At 53.2% G+C, this 27,798-nt stretch overlaps 1 protein-coding gene and 1 long non-coding RNA gene across 2 annotated transcripts in view; both read right to left on the bottom strand.

Annotated features, from left to right (window-relative positions):
* AHCYL2 (adenosylhomocysteinase like 2) overlaps positions 1 to 27,798 on the bottom strand; it is a 78,437-nt gene that overhangs the window by 32,909 nt on the left and 17,730 nt on the right. The gene's annotated exons all lie outside the window — the stretch shown is intronic.
* Positions 21,536 to 26,522, bottom strand: LOC121064087. The gene is made up of 2 exons (XR_005816328.1): positions 26,024 to 26,522; positions 21,536 to 25,931 (listed from the first exon to the last, which is right to left on the bottom strand). It is a non-coding gene; the product is annotated as an uncharacterized LOC121064087 (long non-coding RNA).

Here is a 27,798-nt window from a genome sequence, read left to right as displayed (position 1 = left end):
AGACCCGCAGCCTTTGCCTCCCAAGCACTGCCTGCTTTTTGGAGCGATGCCACTACACGTCTAGCAGCTTTGGGAATTCTTTCCATCAGAAAGAGGAAAAAAAAAAAGCCTGTTTCTGCATTTGCTAGCATCTGTTCCACCCCCCTTAGCCACCAAGGTGAAGCTGAGCAGCGCGCACGGCCCCAAGGTATCGGAGGAGCTCCATCAGCAGCAGAACCAAATCAGGTTCACCAATCTTTACCAAATCAGGTAAAAAAAAAAAAAAAAGCTAAGTAGCCCAAAAGATGGTAGTAGCCATGCTGGTCTTGCGCCCGATGAAATCCGGTGTCCCCAGGAACATGCTGCAAAGCTTCTCCCACTCCTCCTGCCCGCTGGCCCCAAACTGCTCTAATAATTATCTCTCAATATAACACACCCAGGGGACGGGGTGGTGCATGGGGACTGTCCCCTGTCCCTTGGCTGCTCCAATTAGGCAGCTCACGGCGGAGAACGGCCCCGAGCCAGCAGGGGAGGGTGTCTCAGATACCCCAATAATCCCCAGCTTTAACGATTCTCCTGCTGGCTGCACACCACCAGAGCTGTCCAAGCTGCACCCAGCTCCTCCCGGGAAAGGCACACTCCATCCTGGAGCTCAGCGATGAAGATAAGGAGCTCCTTAACTCACCATCCATGCTGGCACCTGGAAAGCAGAGGCGCGGGTGCTGCCGTCCCACTTCTTCTCCATCAGCTTGAGTTCTCCCAGCCGCTCGCGGGGGCTTTGGCAGCCGAACCTTCTCCCAGCAGAGCCCTTCCCTTCCGCCCAGCCCCGCCAGCAAGCCTGAAGCTTGCTCGGGGCCTCATTTCTGCTCCAAGATTGCCCAGACCCAGCTCATTTCTGCAGCCGCGATCCCGCGATGAGTTTGAGCTCAGAGCCTGCCTGCGGCCCCGGCCCCACAACACCAGATAGTGGGATCGACAGAAAATCAATCCATGCTGGGGAGGCACGGCTCTGTTCAGGCTACAGGTCTGGGACGAGCAGGAGGGATGCACCACGGCACGGCTGCCAGCAGAACACCCTGCCGACACCTCTAACACCGGGTGGCTCCCGGCATCAAACATATATACGGTCACAAACGGGCCGTGCGATCCCCCGGCTGCACGCAGTCAGATAAATATTTCTGAGCGACTCGCGTTCAGCCCAGTCCCAGGAAAAGCAGGGACGGAGCCTCTGGCTCGGCTGCAGCTCCCTCTGCTGAGCGCCTCGGCCCTTGCTCGGCAGAAGGTGCAGAGCTCAAGCTCCCGCTTCAAGGAGCTGGAAGCCCTCTGCTTCATGCAAGTAAGGGTTCAGCAGCTGGGAATGAAGGAAGCCTTTCCGACCCATTTCCTGAGCCTGTTTCAGGATGCTACCAGCACGTTTCCACCAACAGAGCAACCAGGGCGAAGTGAAGCTGGGGCTGGCTGGAGATGGCCAGGACCCTGGTGGAAAGCCCCCTTCCCCGCCTGGAAGGTCTGGCAGCTCATCCAACCACACCAGCACCTCCTGTTTTACCAAAATCCAGTGCAAACATGCTTTATAAACTCCACTTTCCATGCAAAGCTCGTTATTTGGGGCAGCTTTTTGCAGAAACCTCCCTTCACCGACCCCTTCCTTCTGCAAGGAATTTGGTCGCTGGCGGCCTCTCCACGGGTCCGTGCGTCCCACCGGGCTGCTGGCAAACCTGGTTGGGCAGAGCAGCCCCTGGGGTCACCCCTCGAGCAGAATCGGGAACACCTCCAAGTGCTGGGAAGTTTGGAGTTTGCTGCTTCTGGCTGAGGAAGGGTCGCAGAGGGGTCCAGGAGGGAAGGAGGGGTGCAACACCAGCAGCAAGTAAGAGGAGAACCAACACCCGCACGGCCGCGCGCAGCCCAAGCCGGGTGGATGTGCTTTGTCTGAATCACCTCCGTTAACAGAAACTGGGTAAAGTTTGTTAGTTTTTGGCAATATTTGCACGCTGCTGGCAAGCTCACCCTTTCCGACTGAATGAAGCTTCTGTTCAGCACTGCCTCCAAGCCTCGGGCCACTCAATTCTCCCCTCCAAGCAACACTAAGATTAACTTTAGCCAGAAAAAAGCTCTTTATCCAGGCATGCCCACGAGCAGTAACGCAGCCAGGCTGGGTCACCCCCGCCTCCTGCAGCAGGACAGACGGACGTCCAGCCGTCCCATGCCGGGTGGATGTCTCAGAGGGTCCCACCAGAGCCGCGCACCAGATGTGCCAGTCGTCATTTGAAAGGCAGAGCTCGTTCTCTGCGCACAGAGTTTGGCTCAGAAAGGACAAACGGCACAAAAGCTTGCCAAAAAATACTCCACCTGCAAAGCAGGCTGCAAAAATATACACGGCCTGGCTGCTGCAGACCCACGGGAGCTGAAGCTGAGCCCTCCTGAGCCATGATTTCCCAAAATCCCAGGCAGACAACTCTGCAGCAGCCAAGTCTTACTCTGCGACACCGTCGGCACAGGCATGGGACCGATCCTGCAAAGCATGGTGACGTGCCGGGTTGTTTCTCAGGAGCATCTTTCAGCCTTCAAAACACTTTAAATAAGGCACACCAACACTTGGCTGTCCCTTTTGACAAAATCAGAAGAATGCAGTTGGTAAAGGAATTTTTGAAGACCCCTGCCCCAGCCCCGGCTGCCCCCAGCCCCATCCAGCCCGGCCTCGGGCCCCCAGGGATGGGGCCCCCCCAGCTCCTTGGGGCAGCCTCCACCAAGCCCCGGAGAGCTTAACGCCAGCCCACGGGCTGCACAAACCCCACGCAGACACGAGGGGGAGCAAGAGCCTGAGGAAAAAAGACAACATTTGGGTCTTCACCGCTGAATAAAGTGATGAATTTTATGATAAAATGTTCACGCCGAGCAAACATTTAGTGTTCTTCACTCCTGGTGACCAGGAGACGTCTTCCTAAGAGGCAAGGAAACAGCAAATCCTCCCACTTCAACATCAACAAGTCAACGTCAGCACAAACGCGTGGTCTTCATGGGAGCTCCATCATCTTCTGCAGAACTTTTCAGTTCTCCCCACTCTCATTTTACCGTGACCGTCACCACGGGGAGGCACCGGGCCTAGCACAGCCACCCCTTCACTGCTCTCCCAATCGTCCTTGCAGCGAGCCAGGGGCGCTCCCAGCCCAAAACCATGACAGGCAGGAAGAATCACAGAATTGTAGGGGTTGGAAGGGACCTCCAGAGATCATCGGGTCCAAGCCCCCTGCCAAAGCAGGTTCCCTAGAGCAGGTTGCCCAGGTAGGCGTCCAGACGGGCCTTAAATATCTCCAGAGAAGGAGACCCCACAACCTCCCTGGGCAGCCTGTCCCAGTGCTCCGTCACCCTCACCGTGAAGAAGTTCTCTCGCGTGTTGGTGCGGAACTTCCTGGGCTCCATTTTGTGGCCATTGCCTCTTGTCCTGTCCCCACGACAGAAGATGAAGACACCCAGCTTGGTGACCGCAGGCAGGTCACTGACGGAAGCAGAAAGAGTCCCAGAGAGATGGGATATGGAAAACAGGGGGAAAAGTGAGAAAACCTGGATTTGGGGGGCTGTTTCCTTTAGGCTCTTCTGTGACACCTGTACCTGGACTTGCAGAACCGCCTGGCTGAGGCTGGTGCTCAGCCCCACACCCAGGTGGGTTTGGGGACCCCTCAGGAGGAGACCCCCCAGCCTCTGGTCCTGGTGCAAGGGCTCCGGCCCCCACCCAGCCCAAAAGTGCAGCTGGGGGCCAGGGGGAGCCTCCTGGCTCCAGGCTGTGCCCGGGGCCTCCGCTCCTGCCCTGGGCAGCGCCGCGCAGAGCCTGGCCCCATTGTCCTTCCACCCTACGTCTGCTCATGCCATTGCTCGTGTTTGCTCCCCGTCCTGCCCAGCTGCTACAGCTACCTACTGGGAGGCCAGGCCCCAGTTCATTTCTCATTTCTTCCACCTTTGGTGGTGTTTCACCCCTTGCCTTCCAGACAGCCCAGTTCTTGAGTACTTGTAAGCCTGTTGACTATCTGAACCATCAACTTCACTTGGTTAAAGTGTTTGCAGAAACTAAAGGCTGGAGTTTTACAGCAAGAATAACCTTCGAAGGCACGTGCAGCTCCTGGTGTCATGGTGGGAATGGAATGGTTGAGTTGGAAGGGACCCAAAAGATCATGAAGTCCAACAGCCCGGGCACTTCGGGGCTAGCCAAAAGCTAAATCATATTAATGAGGGCATTACCCAAATCCTCTCCAACACTGCCAGCCATGGGGCATCAATCACCTCGCTAGGAAGCCTGTGCCAGTCCCTGACCATCCTCACGGTAAAGACATTTTCCTGATGTCCCATATGAATACTATCGTTATAACAGTGCAGATAACTGTATAAACTTAAACGTAACAGCTTAGGTATCACGTTTCTATCTAAAAAAGCTGTTAGCTTGCACGAGGGGTTCAAGCGACACTATTTAACAGCCCAAAAGTTTGTCGTTAAACCTGTTCACGTCGCTCCCTTCCCACAAAGCACGGCCAGTAATGCTTTGAATACAGACCTGATACAATCAGGCTGCTTACAAGATCCTGCTGCTGGATTTTATCCTCAGAGGAAATCTCTTATAAAAATCAGTTTTCCCACGAGGCTTCAAGCACCCCGGGACACGAAGGCTTCTGCTGGAAGCCCCGACCTGGTTCCAGCAGGCTGCGGGTGCAGCAGGAGGCAGCCACAGGAATTCCTGCCATTCTTGACTTACAGGATCACCCCTGATAGAAATAGCTCCCAAAGATCACCTCTCGGGCACTGCGAGTAGCAGAGGAGCTGGCGGAACTGAAACGTCTTCTAAGCACTCCCTGAACAGTGAAATACCGGCGTTGGGCAAACCAGTAGGATCCTCCAGCAGGAAGAGGCGTCCTCTTAACACCCTTGCCTGCACTGGCCTTGTGCTTTCTCCGCATCTTGAAGCTCTCAAGGATTTCAAACTTCTCGGCATTTAACACAATCTCGGCACTCTGAGCATCAGAGAGCGGCCATCACCCATCGCCACGCAAAACCGCACATCTGAGGAGAGAAGGTGATCTGGTACATGCAGAGAGCCGTGCCCTGCTCCCACTGCATCGTGCGGAGGCTTCTCGGCTGAACAAAAAGAGAGGGAGAAGGCTGTGTGAACGTGGGATGGATCCTGCCCCCAGGAATTACAAGGAAGGAGTCCACTGGAATTTGAATTAGGAAGGGCTGAACCTGGGGAGCGCGGCTCTTCCATGGGTTCCGCGATGGAGCGCCAGCTTCTGAACTTTAAATTTCTTTAAAATCGAAGCAAAGGTCCAAGAAAGCTTCTGAGATCCAATGCGTGCAGGTGCAGAAGCTGTCCTGTGCTTTCGGGTCCCGTTTTTTGGCCACGTCTCCCATCTGGACAAGATGAACCGAGCTGGGCCAGGTGCAGCCCGCGGATGAGAGAAGGAAAGAGCAATGCTCGGCTTTGAGTGCGCAACAGCCGAGGCAACGGCTGAACATTACGAGTCATATTTCTACCGGAGGACTCCTGGTGTTGCTTACAGCACAAAACCATGATGGGAGACTCCCAGGAGAGCAGCGGTCTTGAGAGAAGACAAAACCATTACCGTGTTCCCGAGCTGGCAGCAATTCTAGGGCCAGCTGCCGCTGAGCCTCCTGCAGCCGGTGGCTCCACACGAGGCTCCTTGCTTGCCTTCAGCTTCCAGCCACGGCACTGCTCCCAGCCGGCTCTGTCTGTACAAGAAGGACCAAAACGTGCCATTTCCCAGGTGAGAAAGGCTGAAAAGCCGAGCAGAGGTCTGGCTCCCGGAAAAGATTAACTTTTATTCCATTTATTCCATTTATTTTTCCTCCAAAGAGGAACAGACGTGTTCGGAGGATTGTCGGCAGGCATGAGACGTGGGGACCGCCTGGTACTGCAAAAAATCTGGAAATTGCTATAGGAGAAGATGACGTTGTTAGCATGGAAGATACCAGGGAGCAAGAAGCTGCAGAAGCTCGATGGAAGCAAAATTCACAGCTCTCCTGGAGAGAGATGTGTCTGCAGAAAAAATCCTAAAAACGCAGAGCCTGCCTTTGCCGTGGGGCTGCCCAAGAGAGAGTGGCTGGGGCCATTTGGAGCCCCAGAATATCTGGTCAGGTGTTCTGACATCCCAACTGCAGATTCCACATCAACGCTGGCCAAAAGGCTCAGAAAGACACATTTTTGTTCGAAGCACATTTGGGGAAGAGGCGAGAGGAGGGCACGAAAGGCAGCGCCACCTCCCCACGGCCTCGCTGCCATTTGGTGCCAGAGCAGGTCACAGCCAACGCGTGATCAGACAAAAGAGAATTGCCAGGTGGAAAATAAAGTAATAATCCTACTAAATCCACTCACTTGCAAGTCTAAACCAGCGTTCTGCGCGCACCACCCCAGGCAGAGTGACCAGTTCTTCGAGATCATGCCAAAAACTCTGCTCTCATTCAGTAGCTCAGTGCCCATCTCCTTTCCTTCTCCACCTCTCAGCTTTCAGAGTCTGATGGCCTCCTGTCTAATTGGAACTTGCTAGATTGCCAACCTGCCACAAAAACCTGCCAAAAGAGGGTTTTTTAAAGCCAAACAAAGGCTTGGTGGAGCCATGGCACGGCCGACTGATCCATCCTTTGCAACGAGCCGTGCATTTCTGGAGGTTCACCTGAAGTCCTTCCTCGTGGGACGCCCAAGCCAACGCGACCCGGTGCGAGCGGTCAATAGGAACGGGAAGCCAAGAACCAACAGCACCCCTGGGGGCACAGCGAGGGTCAGATGTGCTCAGAAATCCCTCGTGGAAAGAGGTGCAGGGACAACGCACAGGATCCTCTTGCTACGTAGGGCTTGTTAACACGTCCTCCAGCAGCAGAGTTTGATAGCTGGTGTCACAGAGGTCCGTCCGCCAGGTGATTGGAACTGGGGATGAGCAGATTGCAGCTCGCCCACGTCTCCTCGCCGCATCTCCTCACTGCTCCGGCTCTTTCACCTCTCTGCAGTCTGCGTTTCAGTCCGGCAGAGCCACAGCGTTGTGTCACTCGGACAAGAATCAGAGATGAGAACTTGGGAGAGAGACAGAGACTTTCTTCAGGCTGCAGGATGTGGCGGGGAAGGGAAGGGTGAAATAGAAAATAAATACAAAAGGACTCCGGGGCCCTCTAACCAAATCGCTGCCTTACCTGGCTGCCCCATCGCTAACAAGAAGAGGGTGAACCAGTGATTACGTTCAGAAATGTGAGCTCTACATCTTGGGGGGGAAAAAAAGAGCACAGATAACAAGCTCGGGTAGAGCATCGCAAAATCTGAACCTCTGCTGTCCTGCGGAAAGACCCCAACCCAATAAGAAAACATGATCCAACACAGGACCCAGAACTTGGGCACTGGAGACATGGAAGCTCCCCTGGTCGCATGCTTCCAGCTCTCGGGTTCACAAGCACTATTTATTCCTGCCTCTGTGTGGCTCTGGTGGCTCGACACCGAAGCCCATCTCAGCAGCACGTGGGTAATGCATACAGAAGCGTTCCCGGTGGCAGTGAGATGAGGGCAAGGTCCCAGAGCGATCCCACCTCCCCTGAGACCCGCAGTGGCCTCAGGGGGGCCATGAACACCCCAGACCAGTGCTGGAAATGACGCTCGCTGCACCACGTGCGCTGCTTGGATGTCAGCGGAGCGGGGAAAAATGAAGTTAATGAGCACAGATTTAATCAACGGACCTTGGTGTAATCGGGAGTGGAGCTGCTTTGAGGGGTCGTGACAGGCCACCTCCCCCCGGCTCTCCATTTTCCCATGGGAATAAAGTTACAGCTCCTCAAATGGAAAAAAAAATACTGCTGTTTCAGTACTAGACGCACTTGTGTGGCAAACGAGCAGGTATGTGGTGGCAGAGACGCAGGCTGAAAGCACCCAGCTCTCCCGACGAAGGGCCCTGCTCTGCCCAGACACAACGGCTGGGTGCCAGGGTCCAAGCGCGTGCACCAGCCTTGGAGGATCTCAGAATAGTTTAATTCAGTTGGAAGGGACCTACAAAGATCATCGAGTCCAACTGCCCAACCACTTCAGGGCAAAACAAAAGTTAAATCACATTAACAAGGATTATTAACCCAAACGCCTCTCCAACACCAACAGCCACAGGGCACCAAATGCCTCTCCAGGAAGCCTGTGCGTGTCTGACCACGCTCACGGTGAAGACATTTATCCCAATATCAGGTCTGGGCCTGGCAAGGACCCCACTTGGACTCACGGATTGAGGTGACGCTTGCCAACGTCTGCCACCCAGCCCCGACTTGTGTCACGCCCACGCCACAGCTCTCTGCATGCCCATGGGTTAAGTTTTGCCATGAAGATGAGCAGAAGCCGCCACCAGCACCGTCGGCCAAGACAAGTCACTCTCCATTCCCTCCTCCTTTGCATCCTTTCCTCAAGGACTTACCGTGAGCCTCCCGTCGCAGCACTCACCTGCAGCTCTCACCACTTTCCGGCCCACCGTGCCCCTCGTTAGAGCCCCTGATTAACAAAATTCACTTCCCTCCCTCCCTATCTATGGCCATGGCCTGTGAGTGCTGTACAGAACAAAAACTTGGAGAGACCTGGCTCACCCCGCAGCTCTGGGCGTGCAGAATGAGAACAGCGTGATGACAGGAGCCCTGTGCAAGCTACCCACAATTTTTAAGCCACTTTATGCTTGTTTTTGTCTTCCAAAGAGTGAAACACTAAAGTATGGATTGGAGTTGTCAGCCTGCTATACCCGCAGCTCACAGAAACTTCTGGCTATCAGCCGTCCACCCGCATCCTTATCTCACAGGAGCTGCGGCACAGCTCCGGGACCCAAGCTCCCCATGCACACAGAGAGCCGCGGCGGCTCACGGCGCGCACCAACTCACTGAGCAGCACCCACTTAGCTTTGGATCCATCCTCAGCGGCACATCCGTGAGTCCAGGCCCACATGGGGACATCACAGACAGACCGAGGTCGCTGTGTTTTGCACCAGGAGCATCTTTTTGGCAGTTAGGACAAAGCGCTCCAGGGCAGGAGCTGCTGCAACGTGTCCTTTACCTGCCACGGCCCAACCTCGTTGTGCTACCTCCATCTTGTCACCAGGCTGCCAGCCTGAGGTCACCCGTGGGGGGGCTGGAAAGAAAAAAGCAGAATATGGGTGTGAAGCACAACCTTGCTTTATTAGCACTGATTTATCGAAAAAAAAAAAATCAAACCAACCCCACGTGGGACCGAATAAACGTGTCCAGAGAGGGAGGGAGGCAGTTGCTGTGAAAGAGACAGCCCAGCTCGCTTCTCGGCAGTGTCTCCAGGTTAACCAGGCCTCAGTGAAATCAAGTTTGACAGAGCTATTAACATCCGCTAATTTACGCATTTTAATCATTTAGCATCCAGCGCAACGAGAGCGACGTGCGTTGGCTGCGATCGCTCCCAGAGGAACAATAGCTGCGAGCCAACGCGTTCGTTAAACGCGCCTCGGTGCTTCCGTGCACGGAGAGCCCCGGCCAGCTCCCAGCCTGGTGCTCAGTGCTTATTTTCCAGGGCTCACCCTGGACCACCATGCTGATCAAGGTCAAATAATACAGACAAGGTCTAATACGCTTTGTCCCAGCCGTATCAGCCACGGTGTGACAGCATCAGGAGAACCTGCCCAAAACACGGTTTCACTGACCATATGGCACAGGACTGCCCGCGAGCGAAGGATGGTGGTAAACAGCTTTGCTCTCCTCTGTTCAAATTAGCTGCGTTGCTGCGGAAAGCAAGCACAGAGTGGCACGTTTCCATTGCATTAGCAGTGATCTCTGCCCCCTCCAGCTCCCTCTCTCAGTGCACCCGAACGCGGTGCTCGCAGGCGGCAGCACTGGCACGGCAGTGATTCAACCCCTGCAATCTCCTGCCACGGGGCTGGGGGAAACCCACACCCGATGAACCAAAACCTGACCTGTGCCAAATTGAAGGTGGTCTTTAGACTCTGAATTGTTAGGGAACTGCAGCCACGAGCCCTCGGACGGCAGCCGGAGCGAGCCTACATGCGCCCAACGCATCCAGCCTCATCAGGGCACGGGGAACGGGGAGCGCAGGTGAATCCGTTAGGCATTCTTCATGTGTGTGCAAAGATCGACAACACTTAAATCGATGTGAGATACTTAAAATTAGACTGACGAGGGATTACTAACAGTTTCTCTCAGAGCAGAACGCTCTGACAGATTAAAAGGCGAATGCTTTGTTACCGCGTACGTGGGCTGCGCGTGCGCTCCCACGCCTGGGAACGGGACAGCGGGAGGTGGCAGCCGCTCGCTGCGCCTGCGACTCGCTGCGGGCAGACACCGAGCTGTGAGGGATGAAGGAAGCACCAAAACCAACAAGAAGCCCTCCTTCACCGGGATTTCAGGATGGATGAAGAGCCTTCTGTGTTTACTTTAGTGTTTTCACCCTTCCATAGGAAAATCCCATGGGATTGTTTGGGTCGGGTCCCTACACCCCCGACACAGGGGCTATAGGAAACCTGGGGAGGGACTTTTTACAAGGGCATGCAGTGATAGGACAGGGGGTAATGACTTTAAACTAAAAGAGGGGAGATTTAGATTGGATATAAGAAGAAATTCTTTATTATGAAGGTGGAGAGGCCCTGGCCCAGGCTGCCCAGAGGAGCTGTGGCTGCCCCATCCCTGGCAGTGCCCAAGGCCAGGTTGGATGGGGCTGGGGGCAGCCGGGGCTGGTGGGAGGTGTCCCTGCCCATTGGCAGGGGTTGGAACCAGATGGGTTTTGATTACCGTTCCGACCCAAATCACTCCGTGGTTCTGTGACTCACCCCCTTCCCCACACACACCTACCTAATTGCTGTCATTACAGCACGCCTCTAATTGGCGCCCCACCGGCGGAGCAGCCAGCACATCGCACCGGCACGTGTTGTCCCGACGTGTGGTTTCTTGCCTCTGGCTGGCCTTGCTGTCTGCAGGCAGAATGCCCCACGGACAAACCTCTCCAAGGCACCGGAGTCACTGGGGCAGAAGGGGAGCCATCACTGCTGCGGCAGGAGCAGGATTCCCCCTGGGAGCTCCAGGCAATCAGCTAAAAGCTCAGATGTCAGAATCGGAAAGGGTTGGCTCTCTGCTTTAAAAAAACCTGAGCCACTCTGCCAAAGTTAATCACCTCCCCGACTCTGTATTATTTTTTTGAAATGTGCTTTGGGTCCCAGAGGCACTTCACGAGCAGTTTAGGAAACACCCGCAGTGGTGTGAGGTCACGAGAGCACGCGCATGGCCTCGGCTGTGTCTGACCTGGGAGCTCGGCGCACACTCACGGCAGGGTGGCACCGCAGCAGCCACGGGGCAGCTCTCGTCCCTGCTGCCCTAATGCAGAAGTAAACCATGGTGCAGTCAAAGGGCTCGGCTGGGCAGGCTGTGAGAGGTCCCGAATGACCCCAGGATGCTCAGTGCTCAAACACCACGCGGGCTGTCCCGCACCGCACAAATGCTAGCACCATGCTGAGTAAGACAGAGGCAGTAATTGGTGTAAAGGGCTTAAAAGTGCCACTACAGCTCCCTCAACCTTTACTGCCTTGGCTTATGACAGCAGCTGAGCCTGTAGATGAGCGCTGCCCCATAGCTAACCTGCGCAGAGCTGTCCCTCCATCAATCCACAGCAGTTAGCTCTGGTGTTCCAGCAGCCTTCATCGACGGTGCTGGGCTTCCATCCTAAAACACGGACAAATTTACTGTGCAGTAACAGCCAGCACAAAACCGATCCTGCAGCGCTTGCTCGCACACATACAACAGTGAGCGCAGCAGTTCCTCGCCCTGCTGGGCACCAGAAACATCCTCCGAGACACCACATCACACGCTGCAAGCGCTTGATCCGTCCTTCATCTTTGCTTCACCTGCAGCTTCAATCAAAGTGGGCGCACGCCGATGTTTCCCTGTGGAGACCCGGGCTGGCTCGTCGTGCTTTCCACCTTTGTGCCTCCTGGGCAGCTGGGCTCGATCTTTGCCGGTCCCTTCCAGCTGGACTGTTCTACTCTTCGTTAGGAGGAGCAATCAGAGCACATCCCAGGAAAGGAGGAAAGAGCCCGTGACATGCTTCACATAACTTACAAACACTTTCTCCTTGCCTTAACGCAGTAAGAAAGGCTTACACTCTTAAAACTCATCTTAACACAACAAACTGGAACTGAGTAACGTGGGGACAAGGCTGGCAGGGGGTGCCAGGGACCCGAAACCACTCGATAAAATCCGCAGCGAGCAGTAAGCGCGGTCCTGAGGTGTGCCCAGGCGTGGATTAGCCAACGTCCACGACACAAAGGCTCCCAGCCCAGGCAGCACAGAGGCACTGAGCACGGGGTAAGCCAGCACCACACCGCCCCACGCGTGGGCTTGCACATGCTTTAAGTGGAAAAAATTAAGTAATTTGTCCATTGCTTCACATTTCACGGAAAAAAACAACACCCCTTAACTAAAAATGGAAGCAGCGTCACTTCCCAAGAGCGCCTTGTAACTTCTTCCTCACCAAATCAAACTGAAAACTAAAGAGAAAGTTTACAATTATACCACAAGAACAGAAGTTTTTGAGTCCGCAGTGGAAATTACGGCCTGTAACGGTGGGAGGGCACGAGGCAATACTCCTGGTTGGGATGCCCAGAGGAAAGCTTGTTTTAACAAGGAAAGGCAGCCAGCCCTTCTACAAAGGAGTTACAGGCTCCCTCGCAGTTTGGTTTGAAGATAGCAATTATTTTTTAAAATAAACTCTGGCAGTCACACCCCTGGACAGCGGGATTCAGCAGGAGGAGATCAGGAAAAACTCCAACCTGCTCGGGATGAGGCTGGCGGGTGGGAGGCAACGTTAAAGGGTTGGGGTCCTGGTGGGCACCGGGCTGCAGCCCTCGAGTGTGCTGGGCAAAGCAGGGCCCAGTCGTGTGTCCCTGGTGCACGTCTTCCTACCAAGCCCACGACGGATTTCCTCGCTTTCTTCTCCCCTGTGCCTGTTTTCCCAGGCAGGCTCCCACGGCTGCTCAGCATCGGTGGCTGCTGCTGAAAAAGGCAGGTACCGAGCGTTAGTTTTGCACAAAGCGATGACTCAAAAACATTTTCCTGGACACGCCACATCAGCAGCTTAACCACCAGAAAAACACGGTCCTTCACTGTGCAGGGCTGCATGTGAGGCCCTCCCAGTCCCGCGGGATGGATGCACCATCAACCCGCCCAATTTTTGGGCTGGCACACACACGCAGAGCCAAGCCTCCATCTGGAGGCACCGGCAGCACCGGCTCCGGGTTGCAGATGACCTCTTACAGCCACCTTCCATTTCCAAGTGTCGCTTCCTCACGACAGCTCAAGCTCTTTCTCAATGTGCTTCTCATCGCGGTGCCTTGCACGAGGGCTCGCGGCTCGGACGTGGCACGGGCAGCGGCGACGAGCTGGGATTGCAGGGACCAAAACTGCTTCCAGCTTTCCTGCCTGCCTAGAATTAAAAGCACATAGTAATTTAAGCGATAAATAACAACCAAAGCTTCGCTGGGTCTGAGTGCTTTCCAGAAGTACTTTGTGTCCTCTTCCAGAGCTTCCCCCAATCCGTCGGTTCCCTCAAAACCGGCATCCTTCTGTCTGCTTTCCTCTGGGAAGTTGTTCCCCTTATGTACCAACACATTTGTAATTATGAAAAAAGTCGCTGCAGGAACCGAGCAGATGCCACACTTATCAGCTCTCACACAAAAAACTACCGATAAGAGCCAAACGCACCCTTCCTTTACAGGGCTTTCGTTGCCACGCGTGCTTAATTTATGCATCATCACCTCGTTTTTTATTGAAAAGATGTCAAAACACACAGTTTTTGGCAGATCAGGAACTTTGTGCTGCAGAACAGGGCCTGCACCCTCCTCTGCACCTCTGCACCCTGCTGACCACAGCCGGTGCCACCCCCGCTTGCTGGTACCCAAAAGCTGGCAGCTGCTCCGCGCTACCGGCGAAATATATTTGGGTGCTCCCGCTGCGATTTGATCAAAATGAGCCAAAGTGATTTACGCAGCGGGTTAGTGCTGAAGGAGCTTGCTCGGACACGCCTGTAGGCTCCAAAGCAAACGTCCACGTCCCCGGACCTGAAGGCGCTGGGGAGGTCGCTCGAGGCACGGACGACGTTTGCAGGCTTCACGAGGAGCAGTGGAAGGGGAACGGCACAGGCGAGCGCAGCACATTAACATGCATGGCAGGAATCGCAGCATTACTCATACGCTGCTTGAGACGGGGCTATTAACGAGAATCTCTATCTTGGAAAAATCCGCACACAGCTGCTACTTTACCCGGCTAAAACTGCCTGGATTCTTGGTGCGTTTTTTTAAAGAGTGGGTATTTTATATAAGTGCACCACTCTGAAACGTGCACCACGTTACTGCTGTGAGACAGCAGTGCCACGGGATGGGAAGGATCAACGTAGAGGCTCCACTCGGCCAAACTCCAGGCGTCAGGAGGGAGGGAGGACAAGGAGGACGCACCCGCATGGCACCTCAGCTGGCACGAGCAGAGCTCCCTCGGGGCCTCGGGTCTCAAATGCAGACCAGGGAGCAAAGGGAAGGCTGTAGAGAACGTGTGTTCTGGCATTTCAGCACGGCAGAGGCTCCAGCAAGTGATCCATCCGCACGTTCACCAGCAAACCCTTCCAGTGGAGGAGGCTGGGGCGCCCTTCCCCATGCCGGGCACGGTGAGCCCCAGAAGGCGCCTGCTGTGCACACACCACGATGCCTTCTCGTGCCCTCGTTGGTCAGGAGCATCTCTGGGTTACGCTGCTTGCATTTATAACTGGCGGTGCCAGAACACTTTGGTACTGCTGCGAAGGGATAAGAAAACACTCAGCGCACCCTTTGTATCCTTCTCGGTCACTGAATGCTGAATACGAGCCTGCTAGGAGGGCGTGCTACCTTTACCATCCGTTCCTTTGCACGAGCTGGTTTTAGGAGGCTGCTGCTGGACTCCGAGCTCCCTCCAGCATGAATCCAACCCTGGCCGGTGCTGAAGTCGCCCCTTGGACCTCCGCCGGTACCGCACGCGCCTCCCTCTCCCGGTGCGGAGGCAGCTGAGTGCTCCCCTGGGGACTTCTCTCCCCCAGAGCTGGGATCAAAGTCAATTCCTAGAATAACCTCTCCTTTTCTTTTTCTTGCTTAAGGTTTAAAAGATCGTGTTCTTAAAATAAATTTATTTCCTTTCTTCCCCTTGCTTTTTGTAGGTAATTGTTTCATTTTTTGTAGATTTTTGTTTTATAACCGCAATGGGTTTTACCATCAGCCGGGGTTCCGGCTCCTTTTCCTTCATACAGCCTGGCACGCTGTTCATATTCCTTAGGGGAAATAAATAAATAAATCTATTTAAGTTCCACGAGAGATGGCTTCACGGCACACCCGGAGCAAATCCGTTTCAGGGCCGTGCCCCTCACTCGATGGGACGCCGGCCGAGGCGCTCAGCTCGCCGCATTCCCATTCCCCCGGCAGGGCAGTGGGAACAGCAAACTCCAGCGGAGGGGAAAGCCGAAGCCTTCGGGAGCTGGAGGTGGCCCGGAGCTCCCCAGCCCCTTAACAGGAGGTGCCACGACCTCCCTGCTGCTCACGCGGAGCGGTCACGGCGCTCAGCAGCGCCCGCAAGAGCTCGTTTGGAACTGGCAGTTAACGGGGACGGCAGAAGGTAAATGGAAAGGAGCAATTTAAAGGACCAAAAATCCTAAGTAACGCCGGTTCTGACAAAGAATGTCCACGCATTTAAGTGTAACCCACTGGGATAATGGAGGAAAAAAGTGTGAAGAATCGAATGTGGGTGGGCTCCTCAAAAAGCAAAGCCTAGTTAAAAGTCCAAGCTAATGGGGAACGTGGGAAGAGAAGCAATCAAGACTGCCTTCAGCTCCTTCTGCACAAAAAGGTTAATAGCGGAGCCACTTGGAACATCAGCAAGTTTCTGTCTGTAATTTTCATGACAGGAGAGAAAGTATCTGACATTCATTAGCTCTCCTAATGTTCACATATTTTCTCAATAAAACGGCTTGCAGCTTGATTCGAGGTTTTTTAAACAAGCTGAAAAAAGGCTTCTGAACTACTCGCAACGCACGCAAAGCAACTGCACTACGCAAATACTGCCAATAGCAGGTGAAATCTGACTTAACCGTAGCTCACGATGCTCAAAGCCTCCTTCCACCTCCAGCACGGAGGGGCAGGAGCGTCCAGCAGCATCGCTGGCCCATCGGAGCGCACTGCGACCTGCTCCAGCCTCTGCAGGATCAGTGCCGGCAATGGCACAACGACGTATTGGAGCGTGGCGCCTCTTACGGATCTCGCAGACCTCAGGAATGGAGCCCAGCTCTGAGAAGTGGCCGTGCCTCCGTCGGTTGGGATCACTTGGGAAGTGGCTCGCCGTACCTGCAAGTGGCTCTGGGCTCAAGCAACGTGAACTTCAAGGCAGTTTGCAGTGAAGGGAGACCTTGCGAGAAATGCGCATGGATCCCCGTGCAGCCAGATGCAGGAATCATAGAGTTATGGAACAGCTTGGGTTGGAAGGGACCTCAAAGCCCATCCAGTTCCAACCCCCCTGCCATGGGCAGGGATGCCACCCACTAGACCAGGTTGCCCAGGGCCTCATCCAGCCTGGCCTTGAGCACCTCCAGGGATGGGACATCCACAGCTTCTCTGGGCAACCTGTGCCAGTGCCTCACCACCCTCGGAGTGAAGAATTTCCTCCAAAAATTCTCCTAAAGGAAGGTGATCTGCAAACAGCAACGCGGATGTGGCTCCCTCTGGACACGCAGACGGTGCCCCAGAGCCAGGGGCTGAGCCCAGGCAGGGCTCGTGCCGAGAACGGGAAGCGCGCGCGCGTGGTGTCGGTGCCGCACGATGCTCTGCGGGGTAGAGTTGGGGCAAAATCTGCTGGGATTTCTGAACACCTGCTCAGGTGAAGCTCTCTATCCTCCTGCACCAAGTGAAGGAGCTTTCTGGATGTCGAGGGATGTCAGAGAGCTCGAACCAAGTAAAGACAAGGAGAAGAACCTGTCCAACAGCGCTGCGCACCAACAGCACGGAACAAGACCAAGTGTGCAGCGCGGAGCCAGCGGCACGTCGCAGCGCTGCTGCTTGCAGAGGAATACGTCCTTTCGTAAGCACTGCTCGCTGATCAAGGTTGGGGTTTGTCCCCAAAACACCGATCTGAGCTGCTTTTCAGGGTCAAGCTCGTGTTCACACTCATTCTTTCAGAGGTTATACATACGTTAACAAACAATAATGTATTGTTTACAGGAACAAGGCAGCTGGCGATGCCAAGGCCAACAACAAGGCAGATAAATCAGAAGGCCTTTAGATTAAAGCCTCCCAGAAGCTGAAGCCAACAGGAAAAAAGAGGAAAAAAGGCTAACATTTCCCTCAGAGCAGCAAGAACCACATGAAGGGTACACACCGTGCAAGCACTGTGCAGAGGCAGAGCTGCAGGGGCCGGGAGGGGAGGGAGACATTGCCCCCGACTCATTTTAGGGACACACTAAGACCCCGAAGCACTGGCGAGGGCAGCTAAACCACAGAAACCCCAGCTCATGCTTTGGGAAGAGCCGTCAGCACTGCAGCCAGGCTGCCTGGCGGACAGGATGGCGTGGGGCTGCCTTGCGGGGTGCAGAATCCCCTCTTCTGGCTTTGCACGGGGTCAGAAACAGCCCCGGGACAGGAGGCAGTGCCCTTAAATTCAGATAAAAGGAACGGCACCGACCAGCTGCTCGACCACAGCAGCACTGATTTATTACCGGAGAGATGTGAGCGAAGGCAAGCCACAAAGGGCACTTCCAGATTTTGTCTGACTTCTCAGAAATGCAGAAGTACTGCGGTGGCTTTTGTGTAGAAATACCTCACCGGCGGGCCTCGATAGCTGCCCGAGAAAGCTCAAAGCGCTGCACCCACCCCATCGCCCGGCTGGCAGGGCAGCCAGGACGGAGGCTGTTCAGGTGGTAGCCCCGTGTGCCTTCCTAATTACATCTCGGGAGGGCAGCTCGTAATTCTACTCCACTCCTGAGCAATTACTTACACGACTGGGGCCGCAGCAAGACTTTAGGTTTCACTCGCCCAGCCACGCGTCGGGCTCGTCGTATACGCTCCACGTGGCTGTCATCGGCCCCAGAGCGAGACCAGGCTTTGGACATGTCCTGCAACATCGTTTAATGACTAGGTGCTGGAAGGAAAGCCAAGAAAAGCCCACCTTTGCTATGCATGTTGGTCGGATACTGATCTCCAGCACCTTCCCAGTGCATTAAAACCTAGCATTTTTGGTAGACCTTGTTCTCAGGCGTTACTCTGATGCATGATCCAAGAGGCAGCCAGACAACACCGCTCGTTACAACATGAACAGACACAAATGTCAGTTTTTGGTACGGAACTTGTATGTGCGTCATTCAAACCCAACCCGCTACAAGAGGCGTCTCCAGGAAATAAAGCAGCTCTTTGTTAGACTGCTCAGACAAAATTACTCCTTAACCCGAACGCTCCTTCCCAGTCTCTGAAGTCCCATCTTCATACGAGCACCGTTGTCTCTTCTTGAAGGATTTCACGAAAACGAAAATTAACAGAAATGCCAAAAGCAGTCTCCTCCCCTTCTCCGCCAGTTTTCAAACACTCCACAACAACTGAAGACGTTTATCACAAGACACGGGATGAAAAGGAAATCCCCACCATATTTCAGTGGCTATCAACCGCCCCGTTAAGAGTCCTTTTCTGCTCATCAGCGTTTTCTCAAAGCTCTCAGCAGAGAAAGGACCGCTACCCGGGATCACAACTGGAGCAGTTTGGCCACAAAAATATTAAAAGGAACAATGAGAAGTCTGGAAGCGCTGCCTTTGAGACAAAAGTTACCAAAGCTGATGGGCGCAGTGTTGCCCGTAATTATGCACTTTTTGCAACAAGAATGTTAAATGCTAGGATGCATTGCAGAAACTTACATCGCCACTCCCAATTTAGAGGACTCAAATCCAGATTTTGCTTGAAATAGGCTAACAACAAGGAGCACAGTACACTCGCCCTGACTTCCAACGGTCCAAACACTAAAATGTGTTTTTTTTTTTCTTCTCCAGTATGAGAAATCCCAAGCCAGCAGACTCTGAAACCTACTATAGGCAATGGGGCTTCCCTGTGCAAAACCCAACAAGGACCAAGATCAGAGAAATCTTACTCTGAGGCTTCTTGGCAGCCAGTCTAATTGGATGTGGCCCACACCTGGAGGGCACTAAATGGAGAGGGGGGGTTTCTGTGGGTCGTGCAGTCCTACCAGAGGCACAGCTGGAGCTGAAGAGTGAACCCAAGAGAGAACGTGACGAGTCTGGCAAGGAGGACGGGGAGGCTCCGCAGGGCGGCGCGGGGAGAAGCGCTCCTGTCCACCAGCCGCCAGACGTCGCACGCATCCCAAATCATACCTTCAGCGAAGGCAAGGAAAGAGAAGCGAGGAAAGAGAAGTCCTTGCACCACCACCTCAGCACTGCAGAGATGACAGTACGCAACTGGTGGCCGCAGAAAAGCTCTGCCGCAGCTTTCGGGCTGGTTTCCTGGCCAAAGCGCTGCGTTTAAGCGATATGCCGGCTTACCAAAACCAAGCAATTCAGCGCAGCGCTCGTGAGGAACCTTGCTTTCACGCTCTGCTTTTATACTTTGGCTGGGTCTTCAGATAAGAAAGAAACACTACAAAGCTTTGTGAAATGTCTTCAGTGACGCTTCGCATTTTGAATTTCGAGCAACGTCAGGTGTTTGCCACACCAGACAGACAAAATGTATTCCATTTTACACCAGGCCTGTTTTGTTTTTTCCTTCTGTTAACTTTAACTGAATTGGGGGCACGTCGCGAGGCATAGAAGAGCAAGTCCACTGTGGGCTAAGCCTCCAAACTATGCTTTTGTCAGGCACACCAAGGAAAACTGCTAAGTATCACAAGCAGATTTGAAGTTAATGGATAAGCAAATACTTCCAAAAGCCATTCATGGATGTTTGCAGATAACGATCTCACTGCCCTGGTTTCAGCTCAATTATCCGTTTGAAGACTCCGATGCCACATAAAAAAAAGACAAATGCTTTAAAAAAATATTAAACTCCTTCATAGCAAAGGGCAAGTTTCATGGTCAAAGCATGGGAATCCACAAGGCACTGCTCACACCAGGCCGTGGCTTCCTGGTGCTGCATGGTCTGGGGCAGGAGGGTCTGCGCTGAATCCACACCACGACGGAGGGGAGGTGAAGTCTTCTGCCTTCATGCAGCAGCTGCAAAGCAAGCCTCAGCCGTGGTGGTTCGCATGAGGATCCATCCACACGCCAGTCCAAGTGTCAAAGCGGTTAAGAAATCCAGATGGGGAGCCCAAAGCTGCTAAGAAACCCACACAGGGAGCTGAACAACACTAAGGGACCCGTTGCCCCCAGAGGCACCTGCTTCAAGCGATCCCTGTGAAATGCAAAATCACCAATTGCATTTTAAACAGCTCATTTAAACAACTAAAACAATCTTTGGATATAGAAAGGGGAGCCAAAGCAAACCGTGGTTCCTCAGCCTCCTCCAAGAGGAAGGCTGAAGCCTGTTTCTGAGGGCTGGCAGCACCAGCTTTGCGTTCAGCTTCCCGATTAACTGGGGGGAGGAAATGAAAATAAGGGCAGTTTTTTCACTCCTGGGTATGAAAAACACAGCCATCAAGTTATTTGCTTTTCCTTTCCCCCGCAGCCTGCCAGCCATCGGTAGGATTGACAGCACTTCAGCTGATGCAAGGGGATCAACCCCGGCTCGTTACACTGCGCTGCCCCGCTCGCTTTTAATCACCTTGCCAGTACCTCCGATGCCAAACACGAACCAGAGAGGAAAGCACTCGGGGTGTCCGGGGGTTAGCTCCGGTGTCCAGGGTCCAGGGAAGAGCGTGTCCTGTGCTCGGTTGGTCTCACGCTGAGGGGTCTGCACCATGCCTGGAATTCACCGCTGTGGCATCGCGATTTTTGCTCACAGCCCACGTCACCACGGGGCTTTCAGGCCGTCCTCACCTGGGCACATGCTTCTGATTATTACCCTCGATCTGTTTCAGTGACCACAAAAGTGATTTATATGCGCTACTGCAAGTTATTAGCGGCTGGTTCCTGGCTACGCTGAGGAAACGTGGGCGGCACAGACTGTGAATTTATTGTTATTCTTCCCAATGCAACAAGAACGGGGAGGTGCACCAGGGAAAGCACCCTGGAAGCTCTCCCTCAGCTGCCGGGCACGAGAGGCCGGTTCCTGGAGGAAACCAATAGATCCCACAACTTCCACTGAAGCAGAAGTAGAGGACAACTGTGCTGGAAGGTCCCGTGCATCCACGAGGACGGACAAACTGCCCTACGCCACCACAAGCAATGCAAATTGCAAGAAGAAGGATCAATAGCCCCACAAAGACCAAATCCCTCAAGCTCACCAGACACAGCTTCAGATTTTTGCTCTATCGCTCAAGGGGACGAGCGTTAGAAGTCTCTCTGGCGGTCTGCAGGGAGAGGAGAGCCCCGAGGCTCTCCCGCAGGCCGGCTGTCGCGATGTGCTGCAGCAAACACACGCCTCGCATCCTCAGAAACCTGCCAACACCATCCAGCATGGGCCCCGAGCAGCGAAGGTCTGCAAAACAACGAGCTTAAAACAAGTAATTAACACCCCACGCGCAGCAACCCACAGCACGTTTGTCGCTGCAGCGGCGTGCCTGCCAAGTAACCCTGGTTAGGTTCCCTTACACCTCTGCCAGGTTCATTTTCATCCTCTCCCCGAGGGAAGGCACCTTGCCTTTGGCACCACGGGCGCTGCACAGAGGGGTTCTGCCCTCAGAGGCACGGGAGCAGGGTTTTAGCAGCACCAGCACCGGCTGAAACACCAGCGTCAGCAGTGCTAAGCCGCAGTTGTCAGCCTTCTATCTATCACACCGATGGGGAATATTTGCAGAACAGCCCCCAGCGAACGCGTCCCGTTACAAAGAACCACAAAGTCATCGTGCTTCCAGCGATAAACAATGCCTTCTGCTCCGGAGAGCGGATGCGGACGAGCACAGCCTCCAGCCTCCATCTGTTTTTTCCTGCCTCGAGCACTCCCTCCTTGCCTGCACGGCTTTCTGCCCCTTAGCACGTGGCAAGCACCCAGCAGAGGCACCCAGAGGTGGTGGCCGGGGTGAGGCTGCTGGTGGCCATCAGCAGGAGGTGCCGAGCACTCCAGCAGGCCGTGGGCATCGGCACGTGGCGTGGACGTGGATTTTCTCCCGGTGGAGGCAGCAAAAGGGCTCCTGGCAGCAGGGCTGGAACCAGCCCTTGCAGCAGTTACCCCAGAAGCACAGATGCTTTTAGCGAGTGGAGTTTGACAGCTTCAGTGGGCAACGGGGAAAGATAAAATTATGATTTCGGCTTCCTGCTACACGCATCGGTTATAAATGCAGACAAAAATAAGGTTCGTTATGTTCTCACGGCTACATATTCCGACACTCTGTGCAAAATGTAATTTTCAAAGGCTGAGATTTATAGAAATGTGCCTGCTGACGGAGAAAACCCTCTAACGTAGCAGCTCCTTCAGCCACCACCGAGACGTTTGGATGTATGTTGGACAACACGGAAGAATTGCTTCTCCTGGCAGTCCCTTCCAACGCCACGCGGAGAGCAGCACGGAAAGGCAAACCTCCCCCGGCAAGGTAACATGGGGTGCTGGAGAAGACCCAACCAAGATCACTGCGCTGTCAGCGTGCGAATGTCTCTGAATTTCTGCGCCCCTCGCCTCGCTCCTCCTCGTCTGCTGCCCCTCCGAGGGCGAGCACAGCGGCACCCGGTCCTCAGATCGCGCCCGGTGCTCAGCCCTGGCGTCGCACTGCTGCTCTCGCCAGGAAATATCTCCTCATCTCCTCTCCTTCCACTGCTGCGGCCGCTGCCTCCCACAGGTTGCCTTTGCAGGCAAAGATGACAAAAGGTGAGGTTTGACCATTAAAAGGCAACGCATCTCATCAAAACGTCCTCACCCATGAAGAATAAAGCTCTTTTTGAGGCATTTCTAGTGGTAGCCGCCCACCACCATCTCCCAGAAACCTAAACTTCCTCTGCCATTACACGTACAGCAGGAGAACAGGAGGCAGGACGCTCAGCTCGCACAGCAGAGCGCATTACGAATGGGAAGAGAACCATCTCTTTGAAGAGAAACTTCAAAATTGCTTCTCAGTAACGGGGGAGTTGAGCCGCTGACACAACGAAGGTCTGGAGTGCCTGAAGAAGCAAGAGGGCCCATCTCAAAAAGGAATGTATTCTGGTTCTGAACTCCATCAACTGTGCGAGTGTAATTAAACTAAGGGATCCTTAAATAAAGGTTTCTCAGACCCTCTGCTTTTCTTGGAACACAAAGGAAGAGCTTAAGCACTTCTTCCACTTACTTCTCAGACCTAAGTAGAGGCGCAGCTGAACATACTCTGAGTCCCTGGGCTTTTCAGCAATTTTCTGACACTTCTTAGAAAAATGCAAAGCTTGAAGCCTCCAGCAACATCCTTTCAAGGCTCACAATACAATCACTGAAATTGTATAGCTAAACCTCCTAAAGCAGTTCCTATGAAGAATAATTCTGTAGTTGAGTAACTGCAGTTAAAGACCAGCAAGTTTCTGCCCACCCCCATGTTCCCTCCGCTCCACCACGCAGACCTTATGCTAAAGCAAAGAGGTTCTGGGACAGGGAAGAGAAATGAACGCTTGTGGGACAGAACATGTAGCTGGGCAGGCTTCAAGGACAAGCAGAAATGCACCAAAATGAAACCCAAAGCCCCTGCTGGCCTCCCTGCCTTCGTTCACGTCCTCTCTCCACACTGACTTCTTGCTGTATTGTGCGTGGCTGAAGGAAGTGTTGGGTTACGGCCTTATGCTTTTAGCATATTTCTAATAGAGGAAAAACTGGCAAAAGAGCATAAAAACAGACGTAAATAGAGGTTGGTTTGTCGGGATGGAAAGCCAACCAACGAGATGTTGTGCTCTGTTCTTTATGGCAAAGAATACGATGACCTGTCGCCGTTGTAAATGGTTGACTCCACTTGCGTTGGTCCAGAACTGGCAACAACGAGCCATGGTGTGGGGCCAAATCTTCCATTTCTGACTCAGCTTTTCAGTGAAGTCTGTGAAAGCGCTTGTAGGGACATTTGAAGGAGGAATTTGGTCAAAGGGCTTCATGTTTTTTAGGCTTGTTATTGTTTAAGCGTGCAAGTACCACGTGCTCCATACAGATGCACTTTGAAGGCAGTTTTGGGTTTTCCCCTAGGATACAGCCACCCACTCACACAACAGTTCTTGCAAAGCTCATTTTAATGAAAGCTCCAGCTACGGGCTCTCACAGCGGCATCTTTAAGGCATGAGCGTGTAAGATAGCAACCACATATCTAACAGAAGCCTTTTACAAGAAGAGAAACTTAATCCTTTCTTCTACAAAGGATTCCCTTGGTGCAGAGGGAACGCTGACGGCACACTTGCCCACTCCTGAAGCTGGAGTTTACACTGGAAACGTTGATGCCACCAGAGTCGAGACCAAAGCAGCAGACAGTACTGTAACGTGGCTACAAGCCTCAGAAAAACGGTTTTCTGCAATCATTATCTGCCAAGAAAAAGCCATAGTCCAAGCTGACGTACCTACAGGGAAGACATGTTTTCTTTCTCTATACATTTCTACAAGCACAAAAATCTGCTAAAATGAGAGCCGGAGGTTTTCTCCTCCATTTTCTCTTCACGTTTGTCAGACCAACATTTGAGGAACACAAAGGGCAGCGCTTTGCCAAGTCATCAGCTGGGACAGTGAAACACGAAAGGAAATCTCCAGGCTCACGGGGACTGAAATATAGGACACAGCTTTGTGCTACCGGGACTTGGTAGTGCTAAAGTGATGTTGCGTTTTCAGATGAGATCTCTGAAGTGTGAAGTTCAGAAGTTCAGAGAATTTAGAGGTGAATTCTTTCATAAGTCATGTCCTCTGCTGGAAGATAGCTCACAGACTTCATCATCTCCCAAAACACCAGACACGCACTTCTTTGGCGGGTTTTATTAACAGCCACTTTGGGGATGAAGCCTCCCAAAATCTGCAGGTCTCCTTTCCACTACCAGGTTCTTCCTGAAACATCTCTACTAGAAGGGAATTGAGCACTTTCCTGTTGGCTAATAAAAACTTCCCAAAGGCCAGAAAATGCTGTGCCTGCCTGTCGGTACTGCACGCATCCTGAGCAACATCACGACTCCACGCCTCAACAACTTCACTCTTGTTAGCTCAGGAAAAACAATTTGCCTTCCCTGAGGACCGTAATCCTGCCAGATCAGCGACGGAGATATATATGGTGTGTTTTTTTAAAGGATACCATAACATGGTTCTCTCCAGACACCTCTGCTTTGCGCTGTAACTGCATTCCGAGGCTTTTGACACCCTAAATTAAAATAAATAAAAAACCAAAGCAGGACGTACAGGCTGTGATATTGCACCGAGCCAACCAGCTTCATGTTTTCAGTGGCACCCTGAAGACTCAATGCTGCCCCAGCTCCAAATAAAATATTCCCTTTACTCCTCCTCATTTCTTTAATAAAATTTTAATTACCCCGAAGGCAGTTAGGGCTGCATACGAAGGCAGATGCCTCATAATTAATGTAACAAAACACCAGGATTATTGTCTAGCCACGCTCTGCAAATCTGAGAAGATTTCTATTGGGCAAAGTACTTTGGCAGCCACATTTTTGTGCTTTACTTCCTTTAACTGCTGCAAGCGTCAAGAAGTTCTCGCCCCATGAAACCCCCTGTGACACGTGGGCAGATTCTTCTTGTAATCAGAAAGTCCTTACAGCTGAAATCCTCCTCAGAAGGGCGAAGGCACCACAGGCTGGGATCGCTGCTCCCTGCAGCTCCTCCTGTAGCTCACCCACACCTCGGAGAGCCCCGCAGGATAACCACTATTTGCAAACGAATCCAAGGAGGAGCTTCAGAAACCTGTGGGTGATTAGAGGGGAATAAAATTTAGGGAGAACTACTGGGGGAGTGATGGAGAAGTGGTTCCACGGGCCATTTCCAGCGTGAAGCACCTTTAAACTGCTCTGCACTCGGGGAGCTCTAGTTGTCCATCTTGGCTGAGAGCTGGCCAGGGCAGGAAAGAGCAAACAAACTCTTCTTTTCCCTCGTGTTCGCCAGGTGAGAACAAGAATGCAGTTCACAAGGATGTTTAATTTGCTTCCTAAGGATTTATTTAACATTGGTTATGAAGTGGACAGAAATCAAGAGGCGAAGTCAAAACCCAACCACACACAAAGTAAAAACCACTCACCGAGGAGCGAGCTTTTGTTTGAAAGCCTGGATGTGGGCAGGTAATAAATAAACCAAAGCAGCAAGTGCTGAGGGAGCTACCGGGATAAAGTGACTTCTGACAACTTCTTCAGGTTAGCTACTGCCAAAACCTTAATAAAACAGAGACATTTGCAATCAACATAAAAATAGCATAAGCAATTTGGCACTGAGATCTGGAAAGCCTCAAAGCCACACGTGGCAAAGCCCAGGTCACTGGGAGCAGAATTTGTCTTTTGACAGCTAACAACTGATGCTTTTATCCACTAAGGGAAAAAAAAAAAAATATATATATATATATATATATATATATATATATATATATATATATATATAAGATTCAGACAGCAGTAGAAAATAGATGAGGAGACGATGCTAAGGGATGAGCAGGCCTGACCCAGAGAGGAGAAACACAGGCTACCCAGAGCAGGGCGAAGGAGAAGGCTGACGGTGCACCAAGGTGCAGACCGGCGGCTCGGCGCGGTGCACGCACTTACTGTGGGGAGGGAGCGCAGGCAGCCATCCCGCCCCGGCTCTGCCCAGCGTCCCGCTCCAGGAAAGATCAAGAAAGGGAATCAGGAGGCAGCCTCCAGAGCCCAGGATACACGGGCGACATCCTCATCACGCTGCAGTCCCATCCTACTGCCCTGAAAGCTGCTCAGACAGGAAAGCGCCGCATGAAGGAGCGGGGACAAAAGGGAAGCAACAACAGCCAGGTGGTTATGGGGCCATCCACACACTTCACGCCCCAGCCCCACACATGTAAGAGCTGCTGCGTCTCTGCCAACTGAAACAAAAGCGTGTGCGCTCAGAAGCCAGGCGGGTTTCTGAATTAAGGCGAAATTAAAGCAGAGCAAAATGGTCTAAGAGGGCATCAAGAGAGCGAAACCAAAGCAGTTTGTTCAGAAAACTGCCCGTCACCTGCGCTTTGTGCAGAATGACACCCCATCATTTTAAAGACAGCTAAAAGCAAACTGCATGGTTTCTGTTTAAAAGGTATGGTTGCATGGTTTCTATTTTTTTTTTTTTTATTTGCTTTGCTCCTTTTCCTACAGGGCCCGTGCTGCTTGGCCTCAAGCACAGGGCAGGCAGAGGAGATGCAGGCGCTGGAGGACGCCTCTGAGAGGTGGCCTCAGCTCCGTTTTCTGCTATCAGGACGGATCGCCCCAGGAGCAGCAGCTTCTTAGGAAGCACCTCCTTCATCGGCTGCGAACAGAAAAGCATGATATTGGGGGTAGTGCCCTGCTTTTTGTCCTGCCACAGCAGTAACAGCCATGGTGTGCCAGCCTGCTTTCCAAGGCCTCCGTTATGCCACGCTCCCATTCCCTGCTCCGTGTCCGCACGAAACCCAGGCCCCAACACATGGATCTAAACACAGCCAGCCCCCCACAACCCTCACCACCCACGGTGAGCACGTTTAGGCTCACCAAGGCCACCCCAACCTGCTGGGGGAACCAGGCTGATCTCTCTGCCACCTTCTTCCCCGCACCACTCAGGTCCCAGGAGGGCGCAAGGCTCT

This window comes from Cygnus olor, chromosome 1, assembly GCF_009769625.2.
Source record: "Cygnus olor isolate bCygOlo1 chromosome 1, bCygOlo1.pri.v2, whole genome shotgun sequence".
NCBI classification, from domain to species: domain Eukaryota; kingdom Metazoa; phylum Chordata; class Aves; order Anseriformes; family Anatidae; genus Cygnus; species Cygnus olor.
This window is presented reverse-complemented; position numbering and strand designations above follow the sequence as displayed.